This window comes from Chiloscyllium punctatum, chromosome 34, assembly GCF_047496795.1.
Source record: "Chiloscyllium punctatum isolate Juve2018m chromosome 34, sChiPun1.3, whole genome shotgun sequence".
In the NCBI taxonomy this organism is placed as follows: Eukaryota; Metazoa; Chordata; class Chondrichthyes; order Orectolobiformes; family Hemiscylliidae; genus Chiloscyllium; species Chiloscyllium punctatum.
In genome coordinates this window covers 46,073,448-46,097,370 of record NC_092772.1, presented here as the reverse complement: position 1 = coordinate 46,097,370, position 23,923 = coordinate 46,073,448, and the positions used below count along the sequence as shown (strand labels likewise).

General features: G+C 47.1%; 1 pseudogene; it reads right to left on the bottom strand.

Moving 5' to 3' along the window:
• Positions 1-2,595: 2,595 nt before the first annotated feature.
• On the bottom strand, positions 2,596-18,616 carry LOC140458731 (sialic acid-binding Ig-like lectin 13; annotated as a pseudogene).
• Positions 18,617-23,923: the final 5,307 nt, after the last annotated feature.

The following is a 23,923-nucleotide window of genomic DNA, read 5'->3' as shown; positions in this document are numbered from 1 at the left end:
CACACCAACCAGATTCCCTCCCAGATGCCCTCCCACTCCCCAACAACCCCTTCACCACACCAACAAGATGCCCTCCCATTCCCCAACAACCCCTTCACCACACCAACCAGATACCCTCCCACTCCCCAACAATCCCTTCAACACACCCACCAGATACACTCCCATTCCCCAACAACCCCTTCACCACACCAACCAGATGCCCACCCACTCCCCAACAACCCCTACACCACACCAACCAGATGCCCTCCCACTCCCCAACAACCCCTTCTCCACACCAACCAGATGCCCTCCCACTCCCCAACAACCCCTTCTCCACACCAACCAGATGCCCTCCCACTCCCCAACAACCCCTTCACCACACCAACCAGATGCCCTCCCATTCCCCAACAACCTCTTCACCACACCAACCAGATACCCACCTACTCCCCAACTTTACCTTCACCACACCAGATACCCTCCCATTCCCTAACAACCACTTCAACACACCAACCAGACACTCTCCCACTCCCCAACAACCTCTTAACCACACCAAGCATACTGCTCCTACTCCCCATCAACCCCTTCACCACTCCAACCTGATACCCCCCATTCCCCAAAAACCCTTCACCACACCCACCAGATACCCTCCCAGTCCCCAATCACCCCTTCACCACACCAACCAGACACCCTCCCATTTCCCTACAAATCCTTCACCACACCCAACAGATACCCTCCCACGCCCCAACAACCCCTTCAATTCACCAACCAGACACCCTCCGATTCACCAACAACCCCTTCACCACACCAACCAGACACCCTCCCACTCCACAACACACCATTCACCCCACCAGTCAGACACCCACCCACTCCCCAATCACCCCTTCACTTCACCAACCAGACACCCTCCCACTCCCCAACAACCCCTTCACCACACCAACCAGTCACCCTCACACTCCTGAACAACACCTTCACCACACCAACCAGACACCATCCCACTCCCCAACAAACCCTTCACCCACGCCAACCAGTCAGCTCCCACTCCCCAACAGCCCCTTCACCACACCAACCAGACACCCTCCCACTCCGCAACAACCCCTTCACCACATCAACCAGACACCCTCCCACTCCCCAACAACCCCTTCACCACACCAACCAGTCACCCTCACACTCCCCAACAACCCCTTCACCACACCAACCAGTCACCCTCACACTCCTGAACAACACCTTCACCACACCAACCAGACAGCTCCCACTCCCCCACTTTCCCTTCACCACATCAACCAGACACACTCCCACTCCCCAACAACCCCTTCACCACATCAACCAGACACCTTCCCACTCCCAACAACCCCTTCACCACACCAACCAGTCACCCTCACACTCCTGAACAACACCTTCACCACACCAACCAGACAGCTCCCACTCCCCCACTTTCCCTTCACCACATCAACCAGACACCTTCCCACTCCCAACAACCCCTTCACCACACCAACTAGTCAGGTCCCACTCCCCAACATCCCATGGACCAAACAAACCAAATACCCTCCCACTCCCCAACAACTCCTTCACCACTCCAACCAGACAGCTCCCATTCCCCAACAGCCCTTTCACCACACCAACCAGATACTATCCCACTCCCGAACAGCCCCTTCACCAACCAACCAGTCACCCTCCCACTCCCCAACAGCCCCTTCACCACACCAACCAGATACCGTCCCACTCCCGAACAGCCCCTTCACCACACCAACCAGATACTATCCCACTCCCGAACAGCCCCTTCACCAACCAACCAGTCACCCTCCCACTCCCCAACAACCCCTTCACCACACCAACCAGACACCCTCCCACTCCTCCCCAACCATATGTGATGTATGGTGGCTGAGTGGTTAACACTGTTGCCTCACAGCACCAGAGAGCTGTGTTCGATTCCACCCATGGGTGACAGACTGTGTGGAGTTTGCACATTCTCCCCGTGTCTGCGTGGGTTTCCTCCGGGTGCTCCGGTTTCCTCCCACAGTCCAGAGATGTGCAGGTTAGGGTGAATTGGCTAAATTGCTCATAGTGATCAGCGATGTGTGAGTTAGGTGCATTAGTTGTGGGTTAATGTAGAGTAATAGGAAATGGGTCTTGGCGGATTACTCTTTGGAGGGTCGGTGTGGACTTGTTGGGCCGAAGGGCCTGTTTCCACACTGTAGGGAATCTATGATATGCCTCCAATTCAAAAATAAGAGATTCAACTCCTCTGCTTCGCTGCCCTGCATTCCCCAACAGTGTCCCCACCCCATGTACTGTCAACTTTCACACCCTCCCCCCTGCCCCATCACAACGCTGGCTTTGACATCCCTGTACCCAGTTCTGAGCCGTCTTCCCACAAGTGTATTTGACACACCCACCACTAGCCACAACAGTCCTGCCACAGCCCCCCACTCTGCCTGCTGCCCGTGCTGAGACACCAGTCCCAGTAAGTGTGAAGAAAGTGCTTCCTGATACCCTTCCCTGAATGGTCTGAGTTGAATTGTATCCAGTCTTGTGGTGGTCACAGGTTGGTCAAGGAGGCTGGTGGGAAAGAGCATCTTAAAGGAGGTGGAGAGAGAGCGCAGAGGCAGATTCTAGGGTTCAATCCTGAGCGATACTCTCACCTTTGACCCAAAAATATGCCTTGAGCGTGGCTGCCCCGTGCGGGTTTCGAACCGAGCAGGAGGCTATCGTTTCCTCTTCCTCCAGGTGCCCTGTCAGGGTCAGCGAGCCCATCACCAGATGCCCCACTCTGAGCTGCTGCGATACAAAGTCTCCATGGGTTTGGTTCCCACTGAGGTTGGCATGGGGCAGGTGCCAGGTGAGGTCTCCAGGAGGGTTGGAGTTGGCCGCACACATGCAGGTAATCCCCTCTGCCCTCCGAGCGCATTCCAACTCTCGGGAAAACACTGGACCATCTGAGGAGGAAAAGACAGCAATCAGTCAAGAACAGAAGAGTTAACGCCAAAGGTTTCATCAGTGTTTTGGTTCAATCCAAGCTCAATGCTTTCCCATCTCCCACCCTCGAAACCTCGGCACAACGAAAACTTCACAACTGGATTCAACAATTACACTCTGTCATTAGTTGAACAGGGAACTTATAATTCCCATCCTTGTTTTCAAATCACACCCCATCTCAATAACCTCCTCCAGACCCTACACCCCCTCCCTATCTCTGTAACCCCCTCCAGCCCCTACACCCCCTCCCTATCTCTGTAACCCCCTCCAGCCCCTATACCCCTCCCTATCTCTGTAACCCCTCCAGCCCCTACACCCCCCATCTCTGTAACCCCCTCCAGCCCCTACACCCCCTCCCTATCTCTGTAATCCCCTCCAGACCCTACACCCCCTCCCTATCTCTGTAACCCCCTCCAGCCCCTACACCCCTCCCCATCTCTGTAACCCCCCCCAGCCCCATACCCCCTCCCTATCTCTGTTACCCCCTCCAGCCCCTACACCCCCTCCCTATCTCTGTAACTCCCTCCAGCCCCTACACCCCCTCCCTATCTCTGTAATCCCCTCCAGACCCTACACCCCCTCCCTATCTCTGTAACCCCCTCCAGCCCCTACACCCCCTCCCTATCACTGTAACCCCCTCCAGACCCTACACCCCCTCCCTATCTCTGTAACCCCCTCCAGCCCCATACCCCCTCCCTATCTCTGTAACCCCCTCCAGCCCCTACATCCCCCCATCTCTGTAACCCCCTCCAGCCCCTACATCCCCTCCCTATCTCTGTAACCCCTCCAGCCCCTACATCCCCCCATCTCTGTAACCCCCTCCAGCCCCTACATCCCCTCCCTATCTCTGTAACCCCCTCCAGCCCCTACACCCCCTCCCTATCTCTGTAATCCCCTCCAGACCCTACACCCCCTCCCTATCTCTGTAACCCCCTCCAGCCCCTACACCCCTCCCTATCTCTGTAACCACTCCAGCCCCTACACCCCTCCCCATCTCTGTAACCCCCTCCAGCCCCATACCCCCTCCCTATCTCTGTAACCCCCTCCAGCCCCTACACCCCCTCCCTATCTTTGTAACTCCCTCCAGCCCCTACACCCCCTCCCTATCTCTGTAATCCCCTCCAGACCCTACACCCCCTCCCTATCTCTGTAATCCCCTCCAGACCCTACACCCCCTCCCTATCTCTGTAACCCCATCCAGCCTCTACACCCCCTCCCTATCTCTGTAACCCCCTCCAGCCCCTACACCCCCTCCCTATCTCTGTAACCCCCTCCAGCCCCTACACCCCCTCCCTATCTCTGTCACCCCCTCCAGCCCCTACACCCCTCCCTATCTCTGTCACCCCCTCCAGCCCCTACACCCCCTCCCTATCTCTGTCACCCCCTCCAGCCCCTACACCCCCTCCCTATCTCTGTCACCCCCTCCAGCCCCTACACCCCCTCCCTATCTCTGTCACCCCCTCCAGCCCCTACACCCCCTCCCTATCTCTGTCACCCCCTCCAGCCCCTACACCCCCTCCCTATCTCTGTCACCCCCTCCAGCCCCTACACCCCCTCCCTATCTCTGTAACCCCCTCTGGCCCCAAACCCCCTCCCTATCTCTGTAACCCCCTCCAGCCCCTACACCCCCTCCCTATCTCTGTAACCCCCTCCAGCCCCAAACCCCCTCCTTATCTCTGTCACCCCCTCCAGCAGCTGGTACCCTCAGAGATCTATGTCCTACTCCAAATCTGGCCTGTTGTACCTTCCCACATTGCACCGAGGTCAGGAGGGTGGAGAATTTCCAATCATGATAAATATCAAAAGGCGACTCTGCCCTCTCGGTCAGACGTCAAAAAACTATGAGGTGAAAGTGGGCACTGCAGATGCTGGAAATCAGAGTCTGGATTAGAGTGGTGCTGGAAAAACACAGCAGGTCAGGCAGCATCCGAGGAGCAGGAAAATCGATGTTTCGGACAAAAGCCCTTCACTCAATATTGCTCAATTAAAACCTGGTGTGCAGCACCTCTACATCAGATGTTAGTTAGGCCACAACTAGAGTATTGTGTGTCGTTCTGGAATCTACATCACAGGAGGACCAGGATTTCACTGGAGAGGGGGCAGAGGAGATTTATTCGGATGTTCTCTGAACTGGAGGGTTTTCGTTACGAGGAAGTGATTGGACAGACTGGGATGGCTTGTTTTAGAGGCAGAGCAAACTGAAGGGGGCCATGATTTTTGACACGGATATATGACGTACATATATTGGGGAGCATGGAAGAGACTCTTCCTGTGGGGGTAGGGATCAATGACCAGGAGTTTAAGGGAGAAGCGTGGAAATATTTCTTCACCCAGACAGTGGTGAGACTCTGGATTTGGCTTTCTGAAAGGGCGGAGGAGACAGAAACTGTCTTTCTAAATATTCATTCATTTATTCATTCATTTGGCTCGAGTCAACACTGACTCCCTGAAGAGCCTCCCACCAAGACCCACATTATCAGTACGTTTCCCATGGCTACCCCACTTAGACAGTGTGGGGCAATTTAGCACAGGCAATCCACTGAACCTGCACATCTTTGGACTGCGGGAGGAAACCGGAGCACTTGGGGGAAACCCACGCAGACACGGGGAGAATGTGCAAACTCCACACAGAGAGTCGCCTGAGGCAGGAATTGAACCCGGGTCCCTGGTGCTGTGAGGCAGCAGTGCTAACCACTGAGCCATCGTGCTGCCCCATGTGTTAGGGATAAGGGCATCGCTGGCTGGGCCAGCATCGACATTAATTGCCCAGAACACAGTTCAGAGCCAACCACATTGCTGAGGGTCTGGAGTCACATGTAGGCCAGACCAGGTAAGGGTGACAGCTTCCTTCCCTCAAGGACATCAGTGACCCAGATGGGGTTTTCATCATGAGTCACTTAACGTCAGATTCGTTACTGAACTCCAATTCCCCATCTGCCCTGGGAAACCGGGTTCCCAGAACATTATCTGGGCTCGAGATAGTATCACGAGATTGTTGCCTGCTGATAACATTGAAGAAATATTTCAATGTGTGTTGGTGATGCTAAAGCGTACTAGGCCTTGGGCCAAGTGCTGGGAAAAGGAACGAGAACCATTAGGAGTTGTTTGGGTTAGTACAGCAATGGGCTGAAGGGTCTTTTCTGTTCTTTAGACCTCTGTGACTGTGGGACATTGGGTTGCTGTAAGCAATTCCAGCGGATGTTGAATGAAACGTGTCCATACTTACATTGCACTGTCAGTACGAGGGTCTGCTCTGATAACTCACTCTGCAGGTGAGGGTCTGTCCCTGGTGTCTGAGTGACGGTGTCAGACTCCGAACAGAAGTATAGCTCAGAGTGACCCCATGCTGAGTGACAGTGTTTGAGAGTGATCCATGTGCAGCACTGGGAGTGTCCCAGGTTAAGGCAGGTGCTGTTCCATTGCACGTTGGGTTGAAGATACAGCTTAGACTCACACACTTTCCTGCGATAATTTCCACAGGGAATATCGTGGGTTTATCTGTGAAATCTTACACACAGAGAATGGATTATTTTACATCAATATACCTTCCCTTACTCTATTGCTAATAAATCCATATTTTTCCAAATGTGAGCAAATCCTGTTCCTAAGAACCTTCCTCAATAATTTCCCTGCCACTGACCTTGTAATTTCCCAGATTATTCCTGTTGTCTTTCTGAATCAAAGGAACAAAATTGGCTATTCCACAGTCTTCTGGGATCTGTGATTCAACAGGATACATTCCCTGCAGTGGGAGAACTAGAGGGCATAGGTTTAGGGTGAGAGGGGAACGATTTAGATTATTTTAGGTTCCCAACAGTATGAAAACAGGCCCTTCAGCCCAACCAGTCCACACCGACCCTCTGAAGAGTAACCCACCCAGGCCATTTCCCTCTGACTAATGCACCGAACACTACGGGCAATTTAGCCTGACCTACACATCTTTGGACTGTGGGAGGAAACCGGAGCACCTGGAGGAAACCCACGCAGACACGGGGAGAATGTGCAAACTCCACACAGTCAGTCACCCGAGGGTGGAATTGAACCCCGGTCCCTCTTGCTGTGAGGTAGCAGTGCTAACCACTGAGCCACTGTGCCACCATAAAGGGACATAAAGGACAATGTTTTCACACAGAGGGTGGTGCGTGTATGGAATGAGCTGTCAGAGGAAGTGGTGAAGGCTGGGGGTACATGAATTGGAAGGGTTTAGAGTGATATGTGCCAAGTGCTAGCAAATGCAACAACATTAATTTTGGATATCTCGTTGGGAATGATGTGTTGGTCCGAAAGGTCTGTTTCTGTGTTGTACAGCTCTATGACTCTAAAACATTTGTCCAACGCCCCAGCAATTGGCCCCAGGAGTTTCCTCACCTTAGAATGCTGAGATAGATTCTATCAAGTCCTGGGGTATGTCTACCTTAACATCCAACAACACCTTTTGTTTTAATATCACTATCCCTTAGAATATCAGCATGCCCTCTCTGAACTCATCTACCATGCTCTTCTCCTTCATGAACATCAATCTACAGACCTCACCCAGGTCTTCTGGCTCCACCCAATCTGGGTTGGCACGGACGGGTTGGACCGAAGGGTCTGTTTCCATGCTATACATCTCTATGACTCTATGACTATGACCCTCCTCTGTCCTTGAATAGGTCTCCATTTTCGCCTCACCATCCTCTTAGTCCTTGTATCTGCATGAAATGCCTTTAGAATTTTTCTGAATCCTGTGTGCCAAAGACATTTCTTGGTCCCTTTTAGCCTTCCAAATTACTTGCTTGGTTCTTTGCCACTTCAAATTCAGGAACATGTTGGTCCTGAATGCTAGTTACCTGGCCTTTAAATGCTTGTTGTTTTCATAAAGTTTGTCATTTTTATAAACGACTTGGACGCAGGCATAGTGGATGGGTTGGTAAGTTTGCAGATGACACTAAAGTCGGTGGAGTAGTGGACAGTGTGGAAGAACATTACAAGTTGCAGGGGGATTTGGGTAAACTGCAGAATTGGGCTGAGAGGTGGCAAATGGAGTTCAATGCAGCTAAATGTGAGGTGATGCACTTTGGGAAGAATAACAGGATGGCAGGTACTTGGTCAATGGAAAGATTCTTGGTAGTGTGGATGTGCAGAGGGATCTTGGAGTCCATGTACATAGATCCCTGAAAGTTGCCACCCAGGCGGATAGTGCTGTTAAGAAGGCGTATGGTGTGTTAGGTTTCATTGGGAGAGGGATTGAGTTCTGGAGCCGCAATATCATGCTGCAACTTTACAAAACACTGGTGTGGCCACACTTGGAACATTGTGTACAGTTCTGTTCGCCCCATTACAAAAAGGATGTGGAAGCATTGGAAAAGGTGCAGCGGAGATTTACCAGGATGTTGCCTGGTCTGGAGGGAGGGTCTTATGAGGAAAAGCTGAGAGACTTGGGTCTGTTCTCATTGGAGAGAAGAGGCTAAGAGGGGATTTGATAGAGACATACAAGATGATCAGGGGATGAGACAAAGTAGACAGTGAAAGTCTTTTTCCTTGGATGATGACGTCAGATTGTACGAGGGCATAGCTACAAATTAATCAGTGTTAGATTTAAGACAGATGTCAGATGCAGATTCTTCACTCAGAGAGTGATAATGCCTGCCAATGTAGTTAACTCAGCCACATTAGGGAGATTTAAACAATCCTTAGATAAGCACATGGATGACTTTGGGATAGTGTTGGGGGATGGGCTTAGATTAGTCCACAGGTCGGTGCAGTATCGAGGGCCTGCTCTGCACTGTATTGTTCTGAGCTCTCTGCCCGATGTGAATTTACCCTCAAAAAGCCGCTCCCAGTATACATTCCCCAGTTCCTGCCAAATATTGGGATAGTTCGCCTTTCCCCAGTTTCACCTGAGGACTACTCCAATCCTTATCCATAAGTAACAAAAAACTTACAGAATTATAGCTGCTGTTCCTGAAGTGCTCCTGCGCTGAAACTTCAATCAGCTGACGGGGCTAACTACCCAATAGTTTAGTATGGCCCCTTCCCTATGTGCATATTATATGAAAAACTGCTCTGGAAAACCTTTACAAATTGCCCGCAATCCATGCCCCTGGCACCGAGTGAGTTCCAGCCAAAATAAAGAAAAATCAAATCACACTCCGCAGCAATTCTGTGGGTTTCACATCTTTGCATAACCCTGTCCACCTCTCTGTCCCTCTGTCACCTGGCTATTGGTGACCTGTGGTACAATCCCATCAAAGTAACTACACCATACCTTTTCCTGAGCTCCACCCATGTCTCACTGGATGAGCCCTCCATGTTGTCCTCCCTCAGTACCATGGTAATATTCTCCCTATCATTAACACAAGTTCCCTACCCCTTTTACGACACTCTCTATCACACCTTAACCATCTAAATCCTGGAACATTAAGCTTGTCCCTCTCTCAACCAAGTCTCTGTAATAGCTGCAACATCAGAGTTATTTGGACCCAATCTATCCAACTCTGCCCTTATTCCATAGAATCCTGGTCTCTGCCTGTTGATTGATAGAACATCGAACATTACAGCGCAGTACAGGCCCTTCAGCCCTCAATGTTGCACCGACCTGTGGAACCAATCTGAAGCTATCGTTCCTACACTACCTCATTTTCACCCATGTGTTTATCCGTATGTATACCATTTTTCCAGTTCCATCTTAATCCGTATGATACAATGGTCACCGTCCCCTAACCAAAGGGACCTTGGAGTGCAGGTTCATAGCTCCTTGAAAGTGGAGTCGCAGATAGATAGGATAGTGAAGAAGGTGTTTGGTATGCTTTCCTTTATTGGTCAGAGTATTGAGTACAGGAGTTGGGAGGTCATGTTGCAGCTCTACAGATCATTGGTTAGGCCACTTTTGGAATATTGCATGCAATTCTGGTCTCCTTCCTATTGCAAAGATGTTGTGAAACTTGAATAGGGTTCAGAAAAGATTTACAAGGATGTTGCCAGGGTTGGAGGATTTGAGCTACAGGCTGGGGCTGTTTTCCCTGGAGCGTCGGAGGCTGAGGGATGACCTTATAGAGGTTTACAAAATTATGAGGGGCATGGATAGGGTAAATAAATAAGGTCTTTTCCCTGGGGTCGGGTAGTCCAGAACTAGAGGGGCATAGGTTTAGAGTGAGAGGGGAAAGATATGAAAGAGACCTAAGGGGCAACTTTTTCACCCAGAGGGTGGTACGTGTATGGAATGAGCTGCCAGAGGATGTGGTGGAGGCTGGTACAATTGCAGCATTTGGATGAGTCATCTAAATAATGTATGGGATATTGTATGGTCACCTCGGTCGAGTAGACTCCCTGTCCTATGGTGTACAGGGAATCATGGAGCCTTCTTATGGTCTGGACCAGCCCAACTGCAGGAAGTTACAGTGGCTGCACAAGCTTGAACTCTGGGTTTCAGTGCTCGAGCAGCAGCTCCAGTTACTGAGCTGTGTCTGTGAGGCAGACAACAAAATGGGTAGTACATTCAGGGAGGTGGTCATTGCAAACGTCAGGGGTCAACAGGCGGATAGAGGATGTGGGAACACCCGGCAATCTCAGAGAAACAGGCAGGTAATGCAGGAATTCTCAGAGGGCCCACGCACCGTGACAGTAACAGATCCCCAGAGGAGCATGTCAACTCACAAGGCCGTGGTACCATGGGTGTATGGAAGGGCTGAGGGAGGAGTGGAAGGGCAATACCGAGGGGGGGAGGGGGATTTAGTTTGGGGACATTTCTGTAGCCGTCAACATGTCTCTAAGGTAGCGAGTTGCCTCCCTGCTCCCACATTCAATGATATCACCGGACAATCCTTCTGGGTGAGTGAGAACTATGGTCTAAGTTGGTACGATCAAAATGGGTAGGAAGGGCAGGTGCTCCTTGGAAACCTGGTGACCAACAGACCAAATGACACAGAAGGAACGTTTAGAGACAACAGAGTCATAGAAACAGACCCTTCAGTCCAACCCGTCCATGCTGACCCAGATATCCCAACCCAATCTAGTCCCACCTGCTAGCACCCGGCCCATATCCCTCCAAACCCTTCCCATTCCTGCATTACCTGCCTGTTTCTCTGAGATTGCCGGGTGTTCCCACATCCTCTATCCGCCTGTTGACCCCTGACGTTTGCAATGACCACCTCCCTGAATGTACTACCCATTTTGTTGTCTGCCTCACAGACACAGCTCAGTAACTGGAGCTGCTGCTCGAGCACTGAAACCCAGAGTTCAAGCTTGTGCAGCCACTGTAACTTCCTGCAGTTGGGCTGGTCCAGACCATAAGAAGGCTCCATGATTCCCTGTACACCATAGGACAGGGAGTCTACTCGACCGAGGTGACCATACAATATCCCATACATTATTTAGATGACTTTGCCTTTGGTAACTTTATTTACTTTAGCATTATTCTTGTAAAATTAACTAATAATTGACAATGAGAGGAAAAGGAGAAACCTTTGGCCCATGTTTACATATTCACTTTCACGCCTGCCTAGAAATTTTGCTTTCCCAGTTCCAGGTTACAAATGTACATTTTTCAATATGACCAGTGTTGCAAAATAGACCTGAACAGCAGCATTTGGATGAGTCATCTAAATAGCAGCTTAGCAACAAACAATTAATCCATGTCTCTGCTGTCATGTCACTGTTCGACACATTGCCCAGAAGCAGCCCAGTTCCCAGGATTGGTTCTTCCTTGTAGGCCTGACCTCCAGCCCCTTTAAGGTGATCACCATTTACAATGTGACTTAGGGCGGGTTACAGTCTCAATGCAAATCGGACATAAGGGAGCAAACATGGCACTTTTCACAGGAACTGGATCAGCGTCAAAAAGGTCTGAACATTGGAAAAAAGAAATTTGCTCTTGCTACTAGCTCTGAAACATTTCAAAGTTTATGTCCTTCATGACCACGAAATAATCTATTGGCCTTTGTAGAGAAATTTACAAGTTACTATGCCAATTATTTTCTCTGGAGTTTGCTCATTCAATCATACAAAGAATTGCTTCTATACCTGAACTGGATAATATGCATCGATGCAGATGAATTGTCAGGAATGTTACTGTGCAGGATTAGTTTGGTGATTAATAAAGTCATCAGAAGCTGTATCTGTGTTATTGTGAATGAAGATGAATGTATGTAAATCTGATTTTCTTTTGTGATTTTCGTAGACATTCTCATGGAGTATTTTCTAAACTGTGAGAAAATTCATAAAGCCAAAGTACAAAGGGATCTGAGAGTGTGAGTCCAGGATTCTCTAAAGGTTAACTTGCAGATTGAGTCCGTGATTAAGAAAGCAAATGTAACGTTGTCATTTATCTCAAGAGGGTTGGAATATAAAAGCACCATTGTGCTACTGAGACTTTATAAAGCTCTGGTTAGGCCCCATTTAGAATATTGTGTTCAGTTTTGGGCCCCACACCTCAGGAAGGACATACTGGCACTGGAACGTGTCCAGTGGAGATTCACACAGATGAAGCCTGGAATGGTAGGCCGATGAACAGCTCGGGATCCTGGGATTGTATTCATTAGAGTTTACAAGGTTGAGGGGAGATCTAATAGAAATTTACAAGATAATGCATGATTTAGAAAGGGTGAATGCTGGGAAATTGTTTCCGTTAGGTGGGGAGACCAGGACCCGTGGGCACTGCCTTAGAATTAGAGGGGGCCAATTTAGAACAGAAATGCGGAGACATTTCTTCAGCCAGAGAGTGGTGGGCCTGTGGAATTCATTGCCGCGGAGCGCAGTGGAGGCCAGAACGTTAAATGTCTTCAAGGCAGAGATTGAAAAATTCTTAATATCACAAGGAATTAAGGGCTACGGGGAGAGTACGGGTAAGTGGAGTTGAAATGCCCATCAGCCATGATTGAGTGGAAAGTGGACTCGATGGGCCGAATGGCCTTACTTCCATTCCTATTTCTTCTTCTGTTTACAACACAATGACATGTATTTGGAAATGGTGTTAGAATTAGAATCCCTACAATGTGGAAACAGGCCCTTCGGCCCAACAAGTCCACACCGACCCTCTGAAAATAACCCACCCAGGCCCATTCCCCTACCCTACCCTGACTAATGCACCCAGCCTACATATCCCTGAACACAATGGGCAATTTACATGGCCAGTTCACATCTTTGGATTGTGGGAGGAAACCAGAGCACCCGGAGGAAACCCACGCAGACACGGGGAGAATGTGCAAACTCCACACAGTCAGTCACCCAAGGTTGGAATCGAACCCTGGTCCCTGGTGCTGTGAGGCAGCAGTACTAACCACTGTGCCACCATGCTGCCCTTTTTCCCAAGGCAGGAGTCATGTTGGTGATACATAATTTATAATTCAAGGCCAACACCAGATGAAATATATGACCATATAGATGTTTTGGATTGAAAAAGGGTTTACTAAGCTTTAATAAGACATGACTTCTGGGAATTGTTCAACAGGAACGCGAGCTGTGACTCACCTGTTTATTACTGAAGCTTTTAAGAGGGATTAGTGTGAAGGTTGATGGTTGGACAAACTTGTCTGGAACATATGGGCTGAAAGTTTTTAGCAACACTTTTCTGGAGTTGTTTTCTGTTTCTCTCAGGTATTGGAAGTTGAGAAAGTTCCAAATATCTGGATTTTTGACAATCTCAACAGCCCTGAAACCTGGACTCTTACATCTGCTCAGAAACCTCAATCTCACTGATTTCCCATCCCTCTGAAGATATTCCAAACATTCTGTGGTGGACATCATATGTTACAAGATAAGTATTTCAAAAACTCTTATCAGCTGGAAACTTATTTTATTCTTTGAGAAGAGATCCTTGGCCTATGAGTGTATTTGATTCCCCGCTTGGATTTTAAAAATAACATCACCTCTGCAGAGCTGTATGGTGTTTGACATGTGATAGAAGCAGGAGGAAGCCATTTGGCCCATCTAGCCTGCTCTGCTATTCAGTAAGATCATGGCTAATCCATCCATCATCTCAGCTCCACCTTCCTGCATGACCCCCATAACCCTTCATTCCACTACCATGCAAAAACCCATCCAAGTGTGTCTTGACAATATTTAACGAAGCTGCCTCTACTGCTTCCTTGGGGAGAGAATTCCATGGATTCACTACTCTCCGGGAAAAACAAATCCTCCTCATCCCTGTCCTAAATCTACTCCTTCTGATCTTGGGACCATGTCCCCGAGTCCTAGTCTCGCCCACCAATGGAAACAACTAGTCTGCCTCTATCCTATCTATCCCTTTCATAATTTTATATGTTTCTTTAAGATTCCATCTCATTCTTCTAAATCCTAGTGAATACGGTCCCAAGCAGCTCAGTATCTCCTCATAGTCTCCTCATCTCTTGAATCAACTTGGTGAACCTCCTCTGCATCACCCTCCAAAGCCAGTATATGCTTCCTCAGGTAAGGAGACAGGACTATACACAATACTCCAGGTGTGGCCTCACCAATACCTTGTACAATCGCAGCAGAACCTCCCTGCTCTTCAATTCAATCCCTCCAGCAATGGCAGCCAATATTCCATTCACCTTCCTGATGACCTGTTGCACCTGCAAATCAACTTTTAGCAATTCATGTACGAGCACTCCTAAGTCCCTCTACACCACAGCATGCTGCAATCTTTCACCATTTAAATAATACTCTGACCTACTATGTTTACTTTCAAAGTGGATAACTTCACATTTACCAACATTTACCATCTGCCAGACTCTTGCTCACTCACTTAACCTATCTGAATTTCTCTGCAGAGCCTCCCCATCCTCTGCACAGTTTGCCTTTCCTTTCAATTTAATGTCCTCAGCAAACTTGGATACATTACACTCTGTATCCTCTTCCAAATCATGTATATATATATATCATGAACAGTTGCAGGGACAGCACTGAACCCTACCACCTCCTGCTCACCACTGATCTCTGACCAGAGAAACACCCACTTATTCTGACTCTCTGTTTTCTATTGGTTAACCAGTCCTCTAATCATGTTAGTACATTCCCGCGATTCCATTCAGCTTATAGATGAGTCTTTTTTGCAGCACCTTATCGAATGCCTTCTGCAAATCCAAGTATAGAGTATCTACCTGGTCCCCTCCATCCACCGTGCTTCTCACATCCTCAAAGAACTCCAGTAGGTTTGTCAAACACGATCTTCCCTTCCTGAATCCATGCTGCGTTTGCCTGATGGAATCTTTTCCAACCAGATATCTCACTATTTCTTTCATTTCCATTCAAATTAATGGGAGATTGTTTAACTCTGGAACGTACCTCATGTGGGAACAATTTTTCCCACTTTTTTTTCACAATACAGCCTGATTATAATAAACAGGCTATTTTTCTGTCTATTGTAGAAACCTGGTGAAATTTACAAAAGTTCTGGCTAATGGTGTGATAGGGTAGCAATACGATGATTGGATCAAACTGTACAGTTTGTGGAGTAGAGTGGTAATCGAAATATCCCAACACAGGGTATCCAAATCATGAAATTAGCAAACCACACACAGGATTGTGTCGTTTTCAACTGAGTGTTGGATGTGAACTAGTGAGTAATTATAATATATCACTGACCTGAAACATAGAGCTGGGTTACAGGATAGTAGCTGTATTTATGCATTCCCTCAAATTCTACTCTGAACAAATAAGCTCCTGCATCTTCCTGTCTGATGTTGTTTATAATCAGGGAGCAGTCTCCATCGTTCAGGTCTCCAGACAGCCAGGTCCGATGTCGGAAATGTGGCAACTCTTTGCTGTGATCCCAGGAGTGAAAGGCTATCGGTGCTGTGACCGGTTTCTCGTTATTAAACCAGATTCCAACCCGCGTTTGGTTTACCAGCTTTGAAGGATAAATGTAATGACATGGAATCCGTGCACAGGAACCTTCCTGTGCTGTCACGTTATGTGGAGTGTCGATTTGCCACTCCAGCATCAGTCCAGCTGAGGAGAGAAATATCAATATTGAGGACCAGGTAGGCTGTCCGTCTACTGGACTGAATGGACAAACATGCTCAGATCAGGTTTCAATATCAAGCAGAGTCAAGCTGCAGAAAATCACAGGAGCTGAGAGACCCCACCATTTCGAAAGGGGACGAACGTTGGGGAGCTCTGAGAGAGGACGTCACCTCAGTTATCCATGTGGGATTAACACTAACTCACAATCATTTATACAAAATGAATAGAATATAGAACAGGCCCTTCGGCCCTTGAAGTTGTGCCAATCCTTTATCCTACTCTATCATCAGACTAACCCACATACCTTTCATTGTACTATCCTCCATGTGCCTGCCCAAGAGTTGTTTAAATGTCCCTCATGTGTCTGACTCTACTACCACTGGTGGCAGTGCATTCCACACCCTCACCCTCTCTGTATAAAGAACCTACCTCTGACATCTCCCCTAAACATTCCTCCAATCACCTTAAAATTATGCTCCCTTGTGATAGCCATTCCCGCCTTTGGAAAAAGTCTCTGACTATCCACTCTATCTATGTCTCTCAACATCTTGTACACCTCTATCAAGTCACCTCTCATTCTTCTTTGCTCCAATGAGGAAAGCCCTAGCTCCCTCAACCTTTCTTTATAAGAAATGCTGTCCAATCAAGGCAGCATCCTGGGAAATCTCTTCTGCACCCTCTCTAAAGCTTCCACATCCTTCCTATAATGAAACAGCCAGAACTGAACACAATATTCCAAGTGTGGTCTAACCACGGCTCTATGGAGCTGCAGCATAACCTCATGGCTCTTAAACTCAATCTCCCTGCTAATGAAAGCCAATACACCATATGCCTTTTCAATAGCCCTGCGTAGCAACTTCGAGGAACATGTACCCCAAGATCCCGTTGTTCCTCCACACTGCCATGAATCCTGCCTTTAATCCTGTATTCTGTATTCAAATTCAACCTTCCAAAATGAATCACTTCACTCTTTTCCAGGTTGAACTCTGCCATTTATCAGCTCAGTTCTGTCACTGTCCCGTTGTAACCTCCAACAGCCCTCCACACTCTCCACCACTCCACCGACCTTCGTGTCATCGGCAAACTTACTAACTCACCCTTCCACTTCCTCATCCAAGTCATTTATAAAAGTCACAAAGAGCAGGGGCCCCAGAACAGCACATATCCCTGTGGAACACCCACTGGTCACTGAGCTCCAGGCGGAATACTTTCCATCTACCGCCACCCTCTGTCTTCTATGGGCTATCCAATTCTGTATTACATCGAACATTACAGCTCAATACAGGAAAACATGAAGGCTGAAACTGACATAGTAAGGAAGATGTTTATATATGAGTGAGAGAGAGAAAACACTCTTTTGTAAATTACATTCACTGACTGAAGGGTTCAAGAGACAGAGAGGGAGAGAGACAGTGAGACAGAGAGAGAGACAGAGGGAGAGAGAGAGCAAGGGATAGACAGAGAGGGAGAGAGAGAGAGAGAGAGAGAGAGACAGAGGGAGAGAGAGAGAAAGGGAGAGACAGAGGGAGAGAGAGAGACAGAGGGAGAGAGAGAGAGGGAGAGACAGTGAGAGAGAGAGAGAGAGAGAGAGAAAGGGAGAAACAGAGAGAGAGATACAGAGAGAGAGAGACAGAGAGAGAAAGACAGACATACAGAGAGAGAGAAAGGGAGAGACAGAGAGGGAGAGACAGAGAGAGAGAGAGAGGGACAGTGAGAGAGAGAGACAGACAGAGAGAGAGAGAAAGGGAGAAACAGAGAGAGAGAGACAGAGAGAGAGAGACAGAGGGAGAGAGACAGAGGGAGAGAGAGATACAGAGAGAGAAAGGGAGAGAGAGAGAGGGAGAGACAGAGAGAGATACAGAGAGAGAGAGAGACAGAGAGACAGACTGACAGAGAGAGAGAAAGGGAGATACAGAGAGAGAGAGAGAGAGAGAGAGAGAGGCAAAGAGAGATCAGAGAGACAGAGAGACACAGAGAGAGAAAAAGGAGGGAAGCTGGTGGAAAGATTAACCTTTTATGGTCTGGGTTGAATGAACACTGGCTTTTCATGGATTGAATGTTTGTGCGTGGTTCTCTGGAGCTCGAGATCTGGGAATGTTATGAACTTAATTTGCATCCTGGGGATCTAAGATGATTTTTGTAGAAAAAGCCATTTGAACTGGCTTGCTCAGGGTTTCTCACTTTGATGTGTGTGTAACTCGATTAGTCAGACCTGTCATTGAGTTTCTCTTCCTCGGCAAACTTTTGCCATTTTATTGTTGCTTATCTGACTAAGGACGTGTGACGTTTTTGTAATTTTAATACCAAATTCTGAATAAGACAGCTTGTTTGCAGCAATAAGGAGTGTAGCCTAAGAGAGCTTGTAGGGGTAAGAGCTGGCACCACTACTCTACTCATAGTTTTAGACCCTTCACACAAGCCTGCCTTGTAGGTATCTATATTATGGTGTAACATTGATGCCATTAGTAAATAAAGGTAATAATTTAAACTCAACTGTCTGTAAGAGTTTTATATTCCAGACTGCCACAGAGTATGATCTCCGGGACGAACCAAGACAGGCTTATGGGTCGATCCATTAGGGATTCCCTGAGCCATCTCGAATAGGTACTTTAACAACTGTGGTGTACCCCCCATTTGCCATGCATGACACGTACGGCAAAGGTTAACCACATCCTTGTGCCGTCCAGACCAGTCAGAGCCAGCCTGAGTCTTCCACACACCTGGGTGACCTCCCACTCATAGTTCATGTGCTACCCATAACCCCTTCTGTCTGGATGCTACCACTAACACAATTTGATGCACTTCCGCCCATTTCTCCTCTGCACTAAACCTGCCATGGTCCCCATTTTTGTCTTAGAATTCTGTCTTTAAGATAATAACCCTCAGGAATATTCTCTGCCTCCTTTTCCGAGTATGCTTCAATATATATATATTGTCTCATCTTTCTGTTCGCCTTTCAGGCCTAAACACCTCTGCCTGACCCTCCACCTGTTCAGGTTGTTCCTGTACCATTACATCAAACAGAGTGTCAGTGAACTAAACCTCAACTCCTTTGTCTTTCTCTTTAGTTTCTTCCTTCTGGCTGTAACTTATGACACTTACATCTGTTACTTACACAGTCTGGGAAAATTCCAGGGTATTTTTCGTTTAACTCCTCAGTTCCCTGGTCTTTCTTGGGCTTCTCCACAACAAGGGGTGTCACTCCCACTTGTATCCTGCTAAATCGTTCCCAAGAACAAACTGCATTCCTGGAACTAACACTCTGTCGATCACTCCCACTGTTACTGCCCCACTCCTGATCTGCCTCTCCAACCTGATCTTTTGTAGGGGACACTTCATTTCTGTCCATCTATCCCACAGATTACTACTTACTCTCTTGGGTAACAGGTCAGAGAGAGTGCACATATGTTCACCTCTTGCTATACGTTCATCTCTTAATATTATAGATTAATTAGACCCCGTTTCTCTCAAAATTATAACTTCTTGTCCTTCTCCCCCTGTTCTTTCAGAGTAAACTTTACGCATAGAGGTGGATTCTTTATAGAGATCGGCACTATCTCCATCCCCAGCCCCTGCCTGGGCTGTGCACTCTCCTGCAGCTCCTCGGCTCTTCTTGGGGTTTCCTGTACTACCTTTACTAATGTCACTGGCTTAACATCTTTTACCACCTCTTTTCCCACAATGCCTTTCTTTAATGACCAGCACTGTGACTTAATGTGTCTCACCTTCTGGCAGTGAAAACCCCTTTTCCCAGTGTCCTTCCTGACCCATCAACACTGTAATGTTCTATGTCCCACCCCATTACAGTGAAAACCCCTTTTCCCAGTGTCCTTCCTGACCCATCAACACTGTAATGTTCTATGTCCCACCCCATTACAGTGAAAACCCCTTTTCCCAGCATCCTTCCTGACCCACCAGCACTGTAATGCCCTGTGTCCCACCCCATTACAGTGAAAACCCCTTTTCCCAGCATCCTTCCTGACCCACCAGCACTGTAATGCCCTGTGTCCCACCCCATTATAGTGAAAACCCCTTTTCCCAGTGTCCTTCCTGACCCATCAACACTGTAATGTTCTATGTCCCACCCCATTACAGTGAAAACCCCTTTTCCCAGCGTCCTTCCTGACCCACCAGCACTGTAATGTTCTGTGTCCCACCCCATTACAGTGAAAACCCCTTTTCCCAGCGTCCTTCCTGACCCACCAACACTGTAATGTTCTGTGTCCCACCCCATTACAGTGAAAACCCCTTTTCCCAGCGTCCTTCCTGACCCACCAGCACTGTAATGTTCTGTGTCCCACCCCATTACAGTGAAAACCCCTTTTACCAGCGTCCTTCCTGACCCACCAGCACTGTAATGTTCTATGTCCCACCCCATTACAGTGAAAACAGCTGAGGTCTTTCACCTCTGTTTCACCCTCTTGGGTTTCTTTTTTTAACCTGTGGTAAGCTTTTCCCTGTGTACTCTACTCTTTGTTTTGTAGTATAGGATCTCCCCTTCTCCCAATTTCTATCCCTCACAGGATGTAATTCCTGACGGAAGCTAAATTTTGCCTTACACACTAATGTATATTCATCTGCCATTTGTGCTGCTCTGATCACTTCCTGAACTTTCTGTTCATCCACACAAATTCTTACCATCGCACCCATCTATCAAAATGACTATGTGTACTTCTTTCGATCTCAACATGAGTCTGACCTGGTTCCTTCTTTATGTTTCTTAATCACAATCTATACGTTTCTGGTACCAATTCATAAGCACTCAAAATAATCTGTCTGACCTCGTCATAATCTCTTGATCCCTCATCTGACAGCGCGGCAAATACCTCACGAGCTCTGCCTACCAGCTTAGTCTGAACTAGCATTACCTACAAGTTGTCTGACTACTCCAGCTGCCCAGCTGATTTTTCAAATGAAATAAAGAAGGATTCAACATCTTTCTCATCAAGATGTTTGACATATTTGTATACATCACTACCTTCTCTCGTCATCTCTATCCTGTTTACTTTCCTGACTAATTCGCAACTTCAGAGGTTCAAATTCTCTCTCCCTTTCTCCTCTCTCTTTTGCTTTCTTCTTTCTTTGCTCAGCTGAGAACTTTCTCTCTTTTTTTCTCATCTTTCTTTCTCTCTTTGTCTCTGTTTTTGTCTCTCTCTCTCTCTTTCATCTAACATCACTCTTCTCTCCATTTATTTATCTTCTAACTCCATTTGCCTCACTTGTAATTTAAGTTTGTCTAACTCTCCTGCACTTGCCTGTTTCTCTGACACACCTAAGTACTTGACCAACTCCATTACACTTTCAGCTTTCCTCTTGTCCCTTGTTAGACCCAATTCTCATTCCAAAAGTATGGCCTTCCACTTGTATTTCTAAACATTCTTGGCAACCTTGGGAAACATCTTCAAACCCCAGAATCTCTTTTGCAATGTTAAGAGCTATTTTCCTCATTTTTAATTTAACCAAACACAAGTAACCAAAATTATATAAATTGTCTCGCCTCCGTTTTATTTAAAGATTTAGGCCACTAATCGACAAGTGTTTAAATCTGCTGGGATCTTTCATACCTCAGACTGTTCAAATCTTTCTAAATCTCAGACTGGATCTGTCCAAATCCCAGACCCAAGCCCCCAAATTGTTATGACACGGAGATGAACACCTCTGTTAGTTAAACCAAACACCCAGAAAAGATCACCTCCCCTCGTAATCTGTTAAAATGTGAGTGACAGAGAACTCCCAAATTCCACTATTTGAAGAAAATAATATCAATTTATTCTTCAAATTGAACATTAAATAACTATTTACAACTCTTAGCCCCCTGTTCTCTTAACTGCTTACAATCTGCCTCCAGCTCTAGAACAATATGCTGTTCCAATAAAACACTTATGAAAATCACATCAACTTAATTTCAAAACCACACAGCCGCTGTCTTTCTTCTTCTAGCTGAAGATTTCCCTGAGTCATCATCTTTCTTTTTACTGTGAATATGTTTCATATGAAAAGGTACCTTTTGATAGAGAGTGTTTCCTAGTTTGGATGTGTTGATGGCAGTTGCTCAGTCCGACTTTTAAAACGTCTGCATTTTTGCATTCCCAACATTGGACTGTCCCATTGATTTGATGTTGGCAAAACAATAAATTTAAACTCGATTAGGTTTTAGTATCCTGAGGCATAATTTAAACTGATTGGTTACATTTGAATTGTTGTCAAAACAGCAACCAATTCAGGTATCCATTTCACAGCCAAATGTTACATAGTTTCAATTTCCCAGTACACTCTGAGACTGCCATCTAGTCATATGACAGGTGCTTGTCAGCTCTCAGTTCAGAACAGTATTCACTCTCTCTTAAAGGTCCAGTACATGCTTTCAACTTCATAACAGTATCCAGATAGACTTATTTCCCTGTATCCCAAACCTCCTTACTTTCTGAACAAAGCTGCTATGGGGAACCATATCAAAATCTATGTATACAAAATCCATCCACTGCTCTATCTTCATCAATGTGTTTTCTCACATTCTCAAAGAATTAAGTAAATCTTGTGAACATGTCCTGCCCCTCATAAAGCCATGCTGACTATCTCTAATCAAAATATGGTTTTCCAAGAAATTGTAAATCCTGTCTCTCAGAATCCTCTCCAATAATTTGCCCAACACAGATGTAAGACTGACTGGTTTTTAATTCCCAGAATTATCCCTACTCCCTTTCTTGAACCATGAATAACTTTTGCCATCCTCCAATCATCTGGCACTACTCCAGTGGACAGTGAGGACGCAAAGATCATTGCAAAAGGCACAGCAATCTCTTCCCTCACTTTCTGTAGCATCCTTGGCTATATCCTGTCTGGCCCAGGGGACTTATCTATTCTTACATTTTTCAAAATTTTCAGCACGTCTCCCTTCTTAACATTAACCTGTTCGAGAGTATCAGTCTGTTTCACACTGTCCTCACAAATGTCAAGGTCCCTCTCACTAGTGAATACTGAAACAAAGTGTTCATTAAGGACCTGCCCTTCCTCCTCCCACTCCAGGCACAAGTTCCCAACACTATCCCTGATCAGCCCTACCCTCACTCTGGCCATCCTCTTGTTCTCCCCTTAAGTGTAGAACACCTTGGGGTTTTCCTTAATCCTACCCTTCCAGCTTTCCTAAATCCATTCTTCAGTTTCTCTTGGCCACCTTGTAACCCTCTAGAGCCCCATCTGATCCTTCCCTCAATCTAATGTAAGTTCCCTTCTTCCTCTTGACTAGATGTTCCACATCCCTTGTCATCCAAGGTCCCTTCACCCGACCATCCCTTCCTTGCCTCAGTGGGACAAACCTGTCCAGCACTCTCAGCAAGTGTTCCCTAAACAGCCTTCACATTTCTGTTGCGCATTTCTTTGAGAACATCTGTTCCCAATTTAGGTGCCCCAGCTTCTGCCTAATGGCATCATAAAACATCCTCCTCCAATTAAATACTTTCCCATACTGTCTGCTCCTATCCTTCTCCATGACTCTAGTGAGGATTAGGGTATTGTGATCACTATCACCAAAATGCTCTCCCACCAAGAAATCTGACATGTGGCCTGGTTTATTGCCAAGCACCAAATCCAAAATGGCCTCCCCTTCTAGTCAGCTGATCGATGTATCGAGTCAGGAATCCTTTCTGGACACACCTGCTCCATCCAAACTATTTGAGCTAAGGAGGTTCCAATCAATATTTGTGAAGTTGAAGTTACCCACGACAACAACCTACACCTTTCCAAAATTCCCCTTCCAATCTGCTCCTCCGTGTCTCTGTTGCTATTGGGGGGGGCCTGTAGAAAACTCCCAATAAAGTGACTGCTCCTTTCCTGTTTCTGACTTCCAACCAGACTGACTCTGTAGACAAACTCTCCTCGCCGACCTCCCTTCCTGCAGCTGTGATACTATCCCTGATGAGTAAGGCCACTCCCCCGCCTCTTTTTTCCTCTCTCCCTTATACCTTTTGAATCATCTAAACCCTGTAATATCCAATAACCATTCCTGCCCCTGTGATAGCCAAGCCTCTGTAATGGCCACAACGTCAAG